Source organism: Puma concolor, chromosome B4 (assembly GCF_028749965.1).
Source record: "Puma concolor isolate L17-30 chromosome B4, mPumCon1.1.hap2, whole genome shotgun sequence".
In the NCBI taxonomy this organism is placed as follows: Eukaryota; Metazoa; Chordata; class Mammalia; order Carnivora; family Felidae; genus Puma; species Puma concolor.
This window is the reverse complement of record NC_141673.1, coordinates 30,602,229-30,618,112: the sequence shown is the minus strand read 5'-3', so window position 1 is coordinate 30,618,112 and position 15,884 is coordinate 30,602,229. Positions and strand designations below refer to the sequence as shown.

At 41.3% G+C, this 15,884-nt stretch overlaps 1 long non-coding RNA gene across 1 annotated transcript; it reads right to left on the bottom strand.

Moving 5' to 3' along the window:
• Positions 1-223: 223 nt before the first annotated feature.
• On the bottom strand, positions 224-5,439 carry LOC147579000 (uncharacterized). Its single transcript, XR_015253445.1, has 2 exons — positions 5,301-5,439; positions 224-4,211 (listed from the first exon to the last, which is right to left on the bottom strand). It is a non-coding gene; the product is annotated as an uncharacterized LOC147579000 (long non-coding RNA).
• Positions 5,440-15,884: the final 10,445 nt, after the last annotated feature.

Here is a 15,884-nt window from a genome sequence, read left to right as displayed (position 1 = left end):
AATAATATCTACAAAAATTAGACAAGGTAATAAATGGATTTCTTTGGGCACGCAGTAAATGCAACGATGGGTTTTGACTAGTCTTTTTGTCTCGTAACAGCCTCTGGTTTCATATGCTAAGGCTCAGTGCTGCCATTTAGTCCCGGCTTGTGGTTGTCCCATGAAGGGTGGGATTGACACCCCTACCCCAAAATCTATTTGGATAAGATGGTGCCACATGAACCCCAGAAGAGTATGGAGAGATTTATTACTCACACATTGAGGCTTCTGGGGGATCAGGGCAGTCCCCCAAGGTGGTCTGGAAATGGCTTGAGAGAAGGAAGGGGTGAGTGGCTTTCGTGTGTTCGGTTAGGAGGTGGGCTGGGGTGCGGTGAACTTCCTTGTGGGCACCAAGAGAGGAAAGATGCAGGCTTCCACATAGGCTTGCCCAGATGTGTGGCAAAAAGAAGCAGAAGGGGTTGGAACCCGAAAGCTGTCCGCTGTCCAGTATTAGAAATGAGGTCAAAGTCTTTATTACAAGTGTGTGCCACAAACCTATGGGCAACAAGTCTCGCATGTGCTTAAAATCTTAAGCTTTGGAGTCAGGCTGGCGTTGAAATCCTGGCTCTTTAAGCTGTGTGGTTCTCAATTAGCTACTTGACCTTAGTTAGGCAAATTACTTAGTTTTTCTGTTGTGTCTCAGTTTCCTCGCCTGGCAAAGCAACACAACAGTAGGTAACTCCTGGGTTGTCGCAAAGCATAATAATGTTGGTAAACTGCTCAGCACAGCTTTGCAATTTAGCAAGCCGTGTGCTAATTTCTGAAAATTCTGTGATTGACGTTTCTATCTTAGGTAAGTGTAGTCTTCAAGGTGGAACAGTGTCACGTTGCTAATGCCTCTGAAGATGTTACTTTTCAATAATTTCTTTCCTTTACCTTTGAAAGCATCACATATTCGCTACACAAAAAATATTCTTCTGTTGAAGCTCCTCTAATAGTTTATAGTTAGAAAGCAAAACTTAACACTAGAAAAATAAGGGAAGGAATCTTGGGTGAATCAGTTGTTGAAGGGCTTGAAATTCCTTTATCTCTGAAGTTCAAGTTTTCATACATAGAATCTCTTAAATCATAGGATACGTTCAGCTTGTTTTGGGAAAGTGAAGCAGGACGTTCTGATGTTGTTTACTGGCATCTCTTGTGTGCTCAACACTCATTCATTCACCAAGTAACTTTTGAGCACTGACCTTGCTTGAGACAAAGGAATGGGCCCCAGGGATTACGCCCTGTGAACAAGCAGACACAGACTCTACTCTCCTGGGACTTGGTAGTTTGGTGGGTTCTACCGACAATCAAATAATGCCAGGCTCACAGTCAAGGCTTTTGTTTGCAAAAGACGGAAACCAGCTCTGGTCACCACAAAGGGAAGAGGCGCTTTTGGAATGATGGTGGGTAACCCACGGATACCACAGGAAACCTGGAGAGCAATCTCACTTGAAAAGGGACTTGCTAGGGGAGCCTCAGCTCCTGAGCCAGGTCAAAGCCCGGTCGGGGAATTTCTGCTGCCCCTGCTGAATCCTGCCAGGGAAATCACCGCCACCGTAGGACATTTGGGCAGCCACTGAGCTGCTACGGCCATGGCCATAATGAGTCCTAAGCTCCCCTTGCTTCTTCTTCCTTTTTTCTTTTTTTTTTTTAATTATTTTATTTTGAGAGAGAGAGAAAGTGCTAGTGGGGGAGGGGCATAGAGAAAGGGAGAGAGAGAGACAGAGACAGAGACAGAGAGAGAGGGAGAGAATCCCAAGCAGGGTCCACACTGTCAGCACAGAGCCCCATGCAGGGCTTGAGCCCACAAACTGTGAAATCATGACCTGAGCTGAAGTCAGATGATTAACCGACTGAGCCACCCAGGCGCCCCTGCCCTTGCTTCTTCATGGCACTTGCTCTGTATTCATCCAGGAGCAGAAGCATCCAATTGGTGGCACCCACAGCCTTATGCCCACCGCCTTACTGTCAAATTGAGGAGGTCAAAAGAAGCCATTTTGTTTTCTGTGCTGGGAGGTAGGAAATGCTGGGCAACCAGTCATATAAACAAATACATTAGAAAAATCAAAAGAGGGTTTAGAAAAGGGACAAATCTTCAAACTTTGTATTTTAGGGGTTTTTACTGTTTTTATTTTTTTAATCTTAGAAAGAGAGAGAGAGTGCATGAGCAAGGGAGACAGGCAGGGGAGAGAGAGAATCTTAAGCAGGCTCCATACTCAGCAGGGAGCCCGACTCGGTCTCGATCCCACAACCCTGGGGTGAAGACTTGAGCAGAAATCCAGAGTTGGACGCTCAACAGACTGAGCGACCCAGGTGCCATTTTAGAGCTTTTGGAATGCTCTCTGGGCACCATTTCAAATTAACTTTTAGGGGCGTCTGGGTGGCTCAGTCAGTTGAGCATCCAACTTTGGCTCAGATCGTGATCTCACGGTTGGTGAGTTCCAGCCCCACAGCTCACAGACGGTCAGTGCGGAGCCTGCTTCGGATCCTCTGTCTCCCTCTCTCTCTGCTTCTCCCTCTCTCTCAAAAATAGATAAACATTAAAAACAAACTTAAAAAAAGTAACTTTCACACCATTACTGGTACATGTTCTATGCTTTGGGTGATAATATTACAAAGAGCATGGGCTTAAAAATGGAAAAGGCTTGAGTTTGAATTTTGGCTCCCGCACTTATTAGCCCTGTGATGTGAGGCACATGATATAACCTCTCTGAGCCTCACTATATGCATCTGTAAAATGGATGCAATAATGCCAGATTTCTTGGTGTGTTCAACAGATCAGTGCTTTCCAAACTATATTGTGCATACAAATTACCCAGGGAGCTTGCTAAAATGTAGATTCTGATTTGGTAGGTCTGGGATGAGGCCCGAGGTTCTACATTTCTAATAAAATCCCAGGGGATGCTGACGCTGATGCTGTGATTTTGTGGACCGCACTTTAAGCAGCAAGGTTCTATTCCGTGCTGTCAATATGGTAGTCACCAGCCACATGTGGCTTTCGAGCCCTTGAAATGTGGCCTAATGTATCTGAGGAATGGAAAGAATACTTTTATTTAATTTTGATTAACTTCTGAGCACTGATACTTGGTTTAGCTATAGGAAAACAATTTCTAGTATACTTTTATTTTTACTTTTTTTATTAAAAAAATTTTTTTAATGTTTATTTATTATTGAGAGACAGAGAGACACAGAGTGTGAACAGGGGAGGGTTAGACAGAGGGGAGAGACACAGAATCCAAAGCAGGCTCCAGGCTCTGAGCTGTCAGCACAGAGTCAGATGCGGGGCTTGAACTCACAAACTGCAAGATCATGACCTGAGCCGAAGTCGATTGCCCAACCAACTGAGCCACCCAGGCGCCCCAATTTCTAGTATACTTGGCACAACTTGTAACTCTATCTTTTCAGCTGTTCATTTTATGAAATGTAGTTAACTGAACAGCTATTTCCAGTGGAAAGTTAATGCCTGCATTGAGAAAGGCTCCAAGTGTAAAATAAACAACACATTTTGAAGACTAAGTTGAAAAAAAAAAAAGTAAAATGCCTTGTTAATAAGTTTGATATTGATTGCAGGTTGACATGATAATATTTTGGGATAAGACATATTATTGAAATTAATTTCATTTGTTTCTTTTTACTTTTTTTGATGTAGCCACTAGAAAATTTAAAATTACTCAAGTAGCTTATGTTATATTCCTATTGGACAGCATAGGTACAGGCCAGGGAGCACCGGGCCCAGCCCATCAGCCCCCTTCATCCTGTCTCAGTTAGGTGGGTGACCTCTGGATGGAAAGAGGAGGTGAGGTGGTGGAAAGAGACAAGGTTTCTTCCTTCCCAGCAGGAGGCTGTAGCAAAAGCCAAAATTCCCAGCAAAAGTTTTTGGGCTCAGAGACTATTTCTTCTGTGGTGGGTTATTTCCACTACATTCCAAGGCAGGCTTTGCTTTCTGCAGAGGTGAAAAAGGAACATTTCCGCGGTCCACAGTAAGTTGCTCAAAGCCGGCTCTCATAAGAAGACGCTCACTTTTCGAGCTACGGGTCATGGCGAAGGGCTCGCTTGACCCAGCCTCCTCTGTGATACTAAGGGGAGTTAATGAAAACAGCGTGAGCTCCTGTAAATGTGCTGCATGATTTCTTGGTTGATTCAGTTCCTGGGGAGGCTACAAGTTTAATGAAAAACAGTAATGAGGCCATCTACAAATTTGACAACAGCCAAGAAATTAGCAAAAAGAAGTGCGTAGAAGTGAAAGAAAGGTTTCTCATATCGTAAAATGCATTATGGCAACCTCCGTTCCCCCACTCTTGTGAAAAGTTCTTTTTTCAACAACTCAGGCAAATATTTACATGTAGAATCAGACCTGGCAGCAAATTCAAAGAAAACTATTAAGGCCAGAAAAAGCCGCTTCTGTATCAGAGGCTTGGAGACTCCAGGTCTCAATTAACCTTTTTAAATGGGAACTGACAGCCTTGGATGGAAAATGTGGGGGGAAAGTAAAATGTTTTTGAAGAATGTTTGACTACAAAGTAAACAGCCTGAATAGAAAATATTAAATCAGATGCTCCCTCCGCATTCCATAAGACAGTACGCAGTAAAGTATACTGTAATAATTAAAAGGCTTGGATAAAAGAAATATGAAACAATTTTAGTCTAGTGATAATTCAAACTTCATGGCCCTAGTTATGTTGGCAAAAGACAGAGAATTTATTTTTTCTTTTAATGTCAGATCTCGACATGAAGTTGTACAGTCGGCAGTGAAGGAATGACTTTGAAGATATTTATCGTTAAGCCTTCTTGTCCTTTCTGTCACCAAATCAAACCACGAGAAAATATTTATTAGGCAGATTATTCACCAAGGAGTAGAATGTCCTCTTCATAAGCTCCCAAATTTATTTTTTTCCACAAAATTGTACAGTAAATATTTATTATTCTGAACCAGGATTTATTTTGCATTAGACGGAAGTGAAAGGAAGGCGGGTATAGCCAATTCACAGTATAATCGAGATTATAAAGGGAAAGGTTTAAACAGTGGAACAGAACACATTAGAAGTACGCATTTATAAGCCACTGTTGCACTGTCAGTTTCTAAAAATCTATTATCCAACAGTTATTCTCATCTGAATGCCTTCACATATTTAAAAACAATGCAATCCCACATCTCAAAGAGTCTAGTTAATCAAGATAAGCCTTTCCCATTAGCTTGTTCTAGAGAGATTTTGACTATATTTTAAACACCTATAATTCAATTAAACTTAAAAGGTAGTGAATTCAGATCTACTGCTTACCTGATGGGCTTGCAGATGGTGGAGGAAAGATGTCTCCCCTGCTTCTCTGCCCCAGCTGTTTTCTCTGTGTGGCCCGCCTCTTGGGTGGAGCCCTGTCCAGCTCTCAAGTCCTGTCCCAGGGGTTTCTCTGCTCTGCATTCTTTTTTTTTTTTTTAATGTTTATTTACTTTTGGGAGAGAGAGAGAGAGAAACAGTGCGAGCAAGCGAGGGAGGGACCAAGAGAGAGGGAGACACAGAATCTGAAGCAGGCTCCAGGCTCTGAGCTGTCAGCACAGAGCCTGACATGGGGCTTGAACTGTGAGATAATGACCTGAGCTGAAGTCAGATGCTTAACAGACTGAGCCACCCCAGGCATCCCTGTGCTCTGCATACTTTAACTGTGGATTTCCATTCTTGTTGGAGTTAATACTCCAATGTAGCCTGTCTGGCATGGCTATTGCACTTAACTGCAGTATTATAATTGTTCCTGTATCAGTCTCAGATACTGGGGATTGTGTCTTTTCCACACCTGCCTAGATGCCCAGTGAGGTTTCTGGACCAGGATTTAAAGCATCACTTCGAGTTAGTTGCGTGACGGGACTGCTTATTCCTGTAAGCACTGCTTTGCTCTGGTCTGTTCTCTCACTGTCACTCAGCTTGGGTCTTCCATTTGAATCTCTTCCTAGAAGCTGACCTCCATCTCCCTCTCTCTGATGGAGAAATAGCTTTTCTGTTTATGTCCTTCTCTCAACTTATGAGGATCCCACAGAAGAGTGGCTTGGGCCATTGCTGTTTGATTCTACGGCCCTCTGGGGAGATGCCCTTGATCGCATCTTGCTGAGCGATTCAATACACATCTCTTTTAACTTTTACTTCTTTCTTCAAGGGAGCCTCTTGTGAACCAAGATCCTCTGCTCCTTCCCCTCAGCTGGCCTGGTCACTGAAATTGGTGCGCCATGGTTTACACCTTCATGTGGATTGTTTTTCTTTCTAAATCTGGGTGATGAGATTAACTATAGTTTTCCTTGTCACTACATACTTCCCTTATTTAATAATGAGTGGGGATTAGTCTCATAATCTAAAATAAAAACCAAAGCTATTTGTATCTGAGAATGTTTCATAACAAATATAATCCAAAATCTCCTGTATGAATTTGTTTCCAATCCAACGATAAAAGGTTATGTTCCAAACGGGAAAGCGTAAAAAGTTGTTTTCTCGATAACACTATTAGCGATCATTCTTTTGTTCTACCTTCAAATTAACTCAATTAGTCACATGGCAAATCTCAGGAGAACTTTACATTTTTATACATCCTAATAATGCCTCATTTATTTAGCACAGATCCGAGTATGAATTATCCACATCATCTGCTTTCCAACTCCTTTGCACTGTCTCCCTTTCCAGAAACAGGAGAGGAGAGGAGAAAAACATAAAAATGAAATGATGTAATTCAGTCACTTGTTATTTGTATTAAGTAATGTTTTGGAGAAGCCTGAAATTAATAGTTAAAAGAAATTATACATATATCTGTGGATCTGTTATTCATGGGTCTCCCAGTTCCACAGGTAATCATGAGCCACTGAAGTCTTCCCCAGGTATCCTAAACCACAATAACCTCAACATACATGTTTCAAGGTTGTATGGACTTCAAGGGACAAGCTCTATCCAAGTTCTCCATTCTTTAAAAAAAGGAAAATCAGTATGCAACACACAATACCTTTTAAATGGTCTCTTTAAATTTGCTACAAGCATTGTTGCAAAGCTAATTACGATAAAAAGTTTCTTGAAGTTATTAGGCTATGTTAAACATCGGCATTTAGAAAGCTGTGAATTGCATGTTTCGTAGAAGGAAGAAGTATTGAGGGCTTGTTGACTCTAAGGAGAATTCATTTATATTAATTTCCATTATTTAAAAATTAGGACAAATCTAATAAAACTCTTAAGAGTCCAATATTAGAGAGACAACACTTTAGAGCTAGGTTCAGCCTCAACTTTGTTTTTAGCCAGTACCTTGGGTGAGTCACAATCTCCTGGGGGGTCTTAACTCACTCTTCTACACAATGAAGGAAAGAGAGAATTGCCTGGTCCAACGGGCTGGTTCCTTGTGGCTCTAGCATTTAGGAGCAGCTACTGCCTCCATACAAATGCCTATGGGGCAGGGGCAGGTAACATACATGAGTGAACAAGACCAGAGCGAGAAGAATTTTTGTTGGGAGTGAATCTTGATATTATCAATCTTTCATTATTCCACACTCCATAGCAATAAAAACATTTCACTTTCTTCTTAGTTTTGCTATAAGAGAAACAATAATAAATGGTCACAGATACTAGTAAATGATAGTGGTGTAGAGACCATAGGGATTGGTGGGGACTGTGGCAAACTGGAGAAGATAAAGGACCAAACTATTATCATATGGGACTGAGGGGCTAATGTTGCCAGATGCTACCAGTTTGGGTGCTTTCAGGGAAATCTAATGGTCAATGCAAGTAATCAATTAAAAACATTAAACAAAACACCCTATATCGGCCATTACCATTTTGGCGAAACAAAACACTTTGATAGATCAAATGGGGTTGATTGGCTATCAGCTTACGCCACCTGATCTACTTTGTCCCCCTCATTGTACTGGGATCAGCACATATTACATCATTTGTGAATAATACCACTTTAATGAGAGTTCTTCCTACCATAAACCAGAGTATTTACTGAATTCTTTTCCAGGTTGTGCTCTGTACCAGGACTTTCTGACTTTTCATCTTACTTGATTGTCACAATAACCCTGAGGCATAGGTGGATATATGATTATCCCAATTTTACAGGAGGCCCCTAGAGACCAAATAATATGTCCTACTCACACAACTTATTTTGTTATAATCGAGTCTAAGATATTGACATGGAAACATTTACAATATTATGCTGAATGAAGAAAAGGTGGCTATAAAAAGTATGCATGATACTTTTTAAACTGCTTTTGAAAACATTTTAAACTGCTTTTTAAAACATTTTTAATGACTGAACATTCTATCATGAAGATATGCCATAACATACATAAACAGGCCTCTACCGTTAAACACGAGTTGCTACTAAAGTCATCTAGGGAACTAGTTTTTTCTTTAAATCATGACTTCATTCACTTATTTAGGGTCATCAGTTGATGGCCTCTATGTCAGTCACGTTATTGGATGCTGTCCTCAAAGGGAAATCTGATTCGTAATGTGTCCGGTAAGCAAGATTTATCTTATATATATTTTTAAAAAGCCACAGGCCTTCTTTGAACTTTAAGCAGGGATTCAGCTCAGCTATGTGGATTTTTAAGGTACTTAAGCCATCACCTCTGAATCAGTGGTCGGGTCCCAATTTACAGCTCAGCCTTTGGGTGGAAAGAAGGTCGGTTCCCCCAGATAGCCTAGTTTGAAGAACTACACAATGTATTACAGTGACCCCCTCAGCCAGAAACTGAGATTTTGAGATTTAGGAACTGAACTTTGAGAGCTATCCTGCTAGCAGGATATCCTTTGGCTACCCTTTGTGATCTATACAGATGACAAAAGGGGGCTCTGCATCTTTTCGCCATTTGCCATTAGAATCGCCAATAACACAATTTCAAAATAACAGCTTCCATGTCGTAGACACAGAGGGATATAAACACATTAGAGGAAAATGACAAAGATGATGATGAAGCTTGAAAGTATATAATTTGGGGGGGCACCTGGGTGGCTCAGTCAGTTGAGCATCCGACTTCAGCTCAAGTCATGATCTCTTGGTTCGTGAGTTCGAGCTCCGCATCGGGCTCTCTGCCGTCAGCCTATCAGAGCAGAGCCCACTTGGGATCCTCTGTCCCCTTCCTTCTGCCCCTCCCCCACCGTGCTCTCTCAAAAGTAAATAAATATTAAAAAAAAAAAAAAGAAAGTATATAATTTTTTATCATTCAAGCTAGCACACTTTTGAGTGTGAAAGGGGGAGCTCTTAACACTGACATTGGGATGGTAGGCTTGTACTCAGGCTAAGCCTGGTAACCTGGGGTGTACATAGGGTCCCCCTACTGTTTAGAACAGTGGTAGAAATTGGAGATGGTTGAGCATGGAAAAGATGGGGATGGAACTTAGAGGGCAGGGGATGTGCAGGCTGCCTTTAGACATTTGGAAAACTCCACGAAGAACTGGTTTGATACGATTTTAATTCTGACACTTGGAGCGACTGGACCATGCTGAAGAAGCTGGACAGTCTGATATAATGGTTTTGTTTGGTTGTTGAGCAGATCCCAGAGTGATTCAAATGCCGGATGATATTAACTGTGTGGCCATACACAAATTTCTTAACTTCTTCATTATATAAGGGGGCTAGAATTGTAACGATTTCCTGAGGTAATACAGGAAAGCGAGTGACCCCCGAGGGAGCCTCAATAAATGTTAGTGTATGCATTGTAACTAATGCTGGAAATATTCAAGCATAGGGACAGACCACCAGTTGGCTCATGTTATCTTTTTTGGATAATTTAACTTAGAAATTGTTCTTAGAAATAGAAAAAAATCAATTAGTAATTTTTTCCAGATATGAAATGTGATTTTATGTAAAATCTTAAAGAGGTGTACTTTTAAATATTGTATTATAATTTAATATTCATCATAAATGACATTCATCAATACATCAAGTGATAGATGCCATTTACTTTCAACTATGTAAAAAAAAGCATAATGTGGTAGAAATACATTTTTTAAAGTTATGTGTTTATTTATGTATTTATTTATTTAGAGAGCACACAGGAGAGGCAGAGAGAGAGGAAGAGACAGAATCCCAAGCAGGCTCCGTGATGACAGCCTGATATCAGCGGGGCTCGAACTCTCCAACCATGAGATCATGACCTGAGCTGAAATCAAGAGTCAGACGCTTAACTGACTGAGCCACCCAGGTGCCCCAGAAATACATTTTTTTTTTAAATGGCATATTGCTTGAGTTTGAGACTGTATCTATAAATAGAGATTAGAAATTTCAAAACCAAGTAAGCAATAAGACCTGATATTTGACATCATTTCATTTTGCTTTTATAAAACCAACTAGTTTATTTTAGAATTGGCTATAATTTTTCATGTCATGTGATAAAGAGGTTTTAGCTTATTAGTAAGCACATTTCAAAAAAAAAATACATTTCAGGTTAATTTTTAAAGTAAATTAAAAAAAAACTAAATTGAATATAATCTATATACACTCTCTTCTTAACATTGATTTTTAAAGTACGAGAAACAACCTGATTTTTTGAAAGCATTTTGTCCAAGCAAGTAGACTCTGGTACTGAACATCATCTTACTGGGCAAATTTATACAAAATTATCATGTTTTTTGATTAGCTACTTGCATTTCAGCATCGTAGTTCTCAATGTTTCCTTCTACTTAACCAGTACTTCCCAGACTTTGGCTGCATATTAGAATCATGTGGGAAATTAAAAAAAAAAACAAAACAACCCTCATGGCCAGGCCACATCTTTGTCCACACTGCCTGGACTGGAGTCTGGTACCAGGGTGTTTTAAAACTCCTCAGGTGACTCCAATGTGTAGCAGTTTGGGAAATAATGCATTTATCCCATAGTCCAGTATGGGGATACAAATATGACCAGGAACCAAAAAAGCAATTCCAACTAGGTAATGGTCCCACGCTCCGAACATCTAGTGGTGAATGAAAACAAAGTTAACAAAACCTAAATGACTAGGTCTCTAGTACACTCATCTGGCCTCTCCCTCCTAGATGTGTAAGAGGCCAGCAAGCTGCTTCTTTTTAAAAGGGAAAATGTTTCTACTGACTAAAAACAGAGGGAAAAAAGGAAACGGAAGCAAACACGTATAATGAGGTGAATCTTCAGGGTAATCTTCACAGGCCTTAGGTGTTTATGAACCAGTTGGGGCTTAAGGATCCTTTCAACTCGGAATCTTCTACTTAAACCAATTTATTGGGAGAGGCAGGAACAGGTTTTCACAGAATTGTTTCTGTTGCTATTGAGTGAATAGCGCCATCTTGCATTGCCCTTATAATTGTGAAAGTGCTTTCATGTTTCCAAGTTCACCTGAATATCCAAAAGCGAGGCAGGAATTGTAATACAATCCTGTTGAGGAAAACAAAGTTTCAAATATTAAAAACCGGTACAAGACGCAGTTGGGGCCAGAACCCAGGTCTGCTGACTCACAGGCAAATGCTCTTTGGACATAATACTGCCTCTGCCTGAAGAGAGACCCACTGTTTGAGCTTCAGCACTGTCCTGGAGAGGCGATTTTCCTCTGAAAATAGCACTCTTCACCATTTCTCGCTTACATGTCAATTGTGTTGACTGGCTGGTGCATGTGCTGTGAAGAGGTAGGAAGTGCAAGAGGGGCTGGGAACAGGGCGAGAGTTTCAAGGAGGAATTGACAGGAGAGGGAAGAACACAGAGGATGAGCTCATAGCAGAGGAGAGAGGGGCAGGTGACAACGATGAGGCCAAAGACTTGTGAAGGAGCAAATAAAGAGCCATTCAAAAGCTTATTGTTTAATCATCTATTTTTTGAGGAGGGGAGGGGTGATGTGGGCTAAGGGGTCATTTAGGAAGGTTTGGATTATGTGACGGATAGATTGGTGATGGGAGAGGTGGAAGGTAGGGATATAGAGAGAACCGTTGAGAAACCTAAGTGAATGCGTCTGAGGTGAAGAGTGAACAGACTAGGGTAGTAAGAGTGAAAATAAAGACTGTCCAAAGAGCACCTGAGGGGCATGTGGGTGGCTCAGTCGGTTAAGCATCTGATTCTTGGTTTCAGCTCAGATCACGAAATGACGGTTCATGAGGTCAAACCGCATGTAGGGCTCTGTGCTGACAGCATAGAGTCTGCTTGGAATTCTCTCTGCCCCTAGTGCACTCACTCTTTCTCTCTCAAAATAAACATTAAAAAAAGAGCACCTGAAGCTAAGAAAGAACTATTAGGAGCAAAATAGGAAAGGTAGTAGATAGCATTTCAAGACATCATCCATTTCTGGATCTGATGGCCATTTTTGTGTAAAAAACATTTTTTTTTTTTTTCCAAGTAGGCTCCATGCCCAACGTGGGGCTTGAGCTTCCCACCTTGAGATCAAGAATCACGTGCTCTACCGACTGAATCAGCCAGGTAATTAGTGATTCCTAATTGGTTGAATGACTGGATTAAGTGTACATTAATAATTCTGCATTATAGGTAAAGTGCAAAGTAAGGCAAAGGGTGGTTGGCAGACATGTCTTTCAGTTTTGTTGTGAAATAGTGGTTTCCATAAAGGGGTAGAAGGAACGCAAATCACTGTGTTGGGCAACATTAAAGCTGAGAAGAGTTGAGAAAAAAACTAGATGATAGAATTATTAGTCAAAGTAATAAGGGCTGACTAAAACAATAGTTTAATATAGACATAAACTCGTTTGTGGGGATGCCAAACCAGTAACAAAAGCACAAGGAGAGGCTGCTAAAATGTGTGAAAAACAAACAAACAAACAAACAAACACCACAGGACTGATTGACCATGAGAGGTAGAATGGAAAAGGCATGTTCTAGAGTCAGGCCATGCCTTGACTCCTTTGGGGTGACAGGAAATGGACAGGTTCTGAGAAAAATGCAAAGGTTTGGAATAAATGCAATGAAGGAAGAATGACCCTAAAAAGAATGAGAGACCAATTAAAGGTTGGTTTGAACATCAGTGAGGAAAACCAGGAAATGAGTGTGAATTTTTTGGTCACCAGCGAGTTTGTGAGCACACTCTGAAGCTGAGGACAGATACAAAGTTAAAGGTGCTTCAGATTTAGGTACCAAGATAGTGAAATGTCAAGGAGGCAAAGCCATCTAGGTCAATGAGAGAGCGGGAGTGAGGTAGCCAACTCAAGTGCATTGGTCAGGATGGAATCCGTGAAGGTTAGTAGGCTAACAAAGACTGGAAGACGCTGCAAGAAATGAAAAGACTAGCAATCATCCCTATTAGTATACAGGGTAAGTTAGTAGGTGTAAAGAGCTTAAAAAAATTTTTTTAATGTTTATTTATTTTTGAGAGAGAGAGAGAGAGAGAGAGAGAGAGAGACCGAGTGAAGCGGGGGAGGGCCAGAAAGAGAGGGAGACAGAATCCGAAGCAGGCTCCGGGCTGAGCTGTCAGCACAGAGCCCGACACGGGGCTTGAACCCATGAACCATGAGATCAGGACCTGAGCCAAAGTCAGACGCTTAACAAACTAAGCCACTAAGGTGTTCCTAAAGAACTCTTAAAAGCAAGGAAAATTTAAGGTGCCAAATATAATCCTAGAGACCAAACAGCTGAGAGATGGCCATCTTCTATCTGTGACCATGCTGCTGAATAACAGAGCAAAAGCAAAGGCTACTGTGATCCATGCGGGAAACTGCAGCTAGCCTAAAGCAAATGAGGAAAATACGTAGGTTCTCCAGGGTTGACTGTCAAAATGATGGTAGTCTTGTGTCATCTCAGAAAGCAGGACAAGCACGAAGTTAGAAAAGGTAAAGGAGTCTACAGGCTCTTTAGAAGGGGGCTACGAAAAGGCAGAAAAAGCTAAATTGGAATGAAATGAGTCTAAAAAGGTTAGCTTCCTAACTGGTTTCCTAACCTCCAGTCTCTCTCTCCAGAGCAGTCAGTGATCCTTTCAGAGGTCAGATTATGTTGCTGCTCTGCTCAAAATCATCCACTGGCTTCCCAACTCAGCATAAAAGCCAGAGTTCTTGCCAAGGCTTAGAACTGTAAGATTAGGCCTAGTCTCCCATTACGTGCCCAAGCTTGCCTCCTACCACTTTCTCAACTGGCTCACTGCTCTCAAGCTACAATGGCCTCCTTGTGTCCTCTCACACTTGCCAAGCATTATTTACCGGAACCTCTCTCTGGGAGTCTCTTCCAGACAACCAACTGGCTCCTTCCCTTCCTTCAGGTTTCTGCTGAAACGTCACCTTAACTAAGACAATGTCTCTGACCCTACTCTAGAACACAGCACTGTTCCCTACCAGGTGACAGAGGTCTCTTACTGTAACATAAACTCTGAGGGGAAGGGCCTGACTTGGTTCCCCCAAGTCTAGAACTGTTTGAATCCCCCAGGCCAGGTACCAAGTATGTGTTGAATGAACGAATGAATGGCAAACAGGAAATGGGAGATAAAAAGCATGAAAGCGGGTGGCAGTTAAGAGAATTTTGGGTGACAGGAAATGGGGGACAGTCAGTAGTGTTTGTAGGAGTCCCAGACTCAGGAGACTTGGTATGGCTTCACTTGTTACAATTTCTCCTCTCCCCCATCACACCTCACACGTTGAGACCAAGCTCACGTCTCCAGCAGTGAGAAAGCAAAAGATGGAACAATTCTAGCTACTACACACCCTCCTCAGAGGGTCTGAAGCTAAATGAAAGAGCAAGCTTATGAATTAGAATACCAGATACATGAGAAACACCCTCATTTCAATTGCTAACCTCAGATATCATCAGTCTCCCTAGGGTCTCATTCTTACTTTTTTACACTCATTCGCGAGCTATTCGTGAAGGTATGACTTAGACTATTTATGATCTCAAAGGAGCGTAACAGAAAAAACCTGCTTTCATTTATTTTATCTTGATTCACTAAGATAAATGTTACCTTAAAGACTATATAAATTAGTAAGCATCTCAATTTTAGACTACAAGGGTGGCCAGTTGATTATTCATAAACCATAAACAACATCAATGTAAAATGGTATTAAAATAGTAGTGAAGGGGTGCCTGGGTGGCTCAGTCGGTTAAGTGACTTCGACTCAGGTCATGATCTCGTGGCTTGTGGGTTCGAGCCCACAAGCTCTGTGATAGCCTGGAGCCTGCTTCAGATTCTGTGTCTCTCTGTCTCTCTCTCTGCCCCTCCCCCGTTCGTGCTTGGTCTCTCAAAAAGAAACAAAAACATTTAAAAAACAGTAGTGAAATAATGGCTGCAATTTTTATTTTAAGAATTGCACATTTAAAAAGGGTAAAATAATTTTTCAAAAAATGCAAAAGTAGGTAGGTCCTGTTTCACAAATTTCAAGAAAAATGCACAGTATATCATCAATGTGATAAACTTACTTTCATTCCAAGTTATTTGGGAAATAGACCAGTGACCTGTTAATAGGTTATTTATGGAACTTAGAATATAGGTGTATTCTAACATATCTATCTTAAAAGTAAAGAATCACAAGTGTCTCTAATGGAAGTATGCTACTAAAAGCGCCATTCTACTGAGTTTAATTTTGACTCTTCAGTTACATGAAGTCTGAGTAAGGAAGGCATGGGTTATGCATCTTAATTGGGGACCCTTTACCTCAGTCTCTTGAGTGATCCTGAGGATCTATCAGAGATAGTTCTTGAAGACTATCTCTGGAGCATTTGGTATCAGAAAAGTACAACACTGGAGGACTTTAAAGTTAAGCCCAGAATTTTAGGCGCTGGGCCCTGACTCAGGTTAGCAACGTGCTAGTACGGCAGAAAAGACCCACCAGCCTGGGCTCTTGAGAAGGTCTGCGTTAAGTGTGAATCCCCGGTGTGCCATGTGACCTTAAACTCCTTAAGCCTGTTTCCCTGTATGTAAGATGGCAGTAGTCATACACGGCTATTTACATAATCTACACAAAGTGCTTAG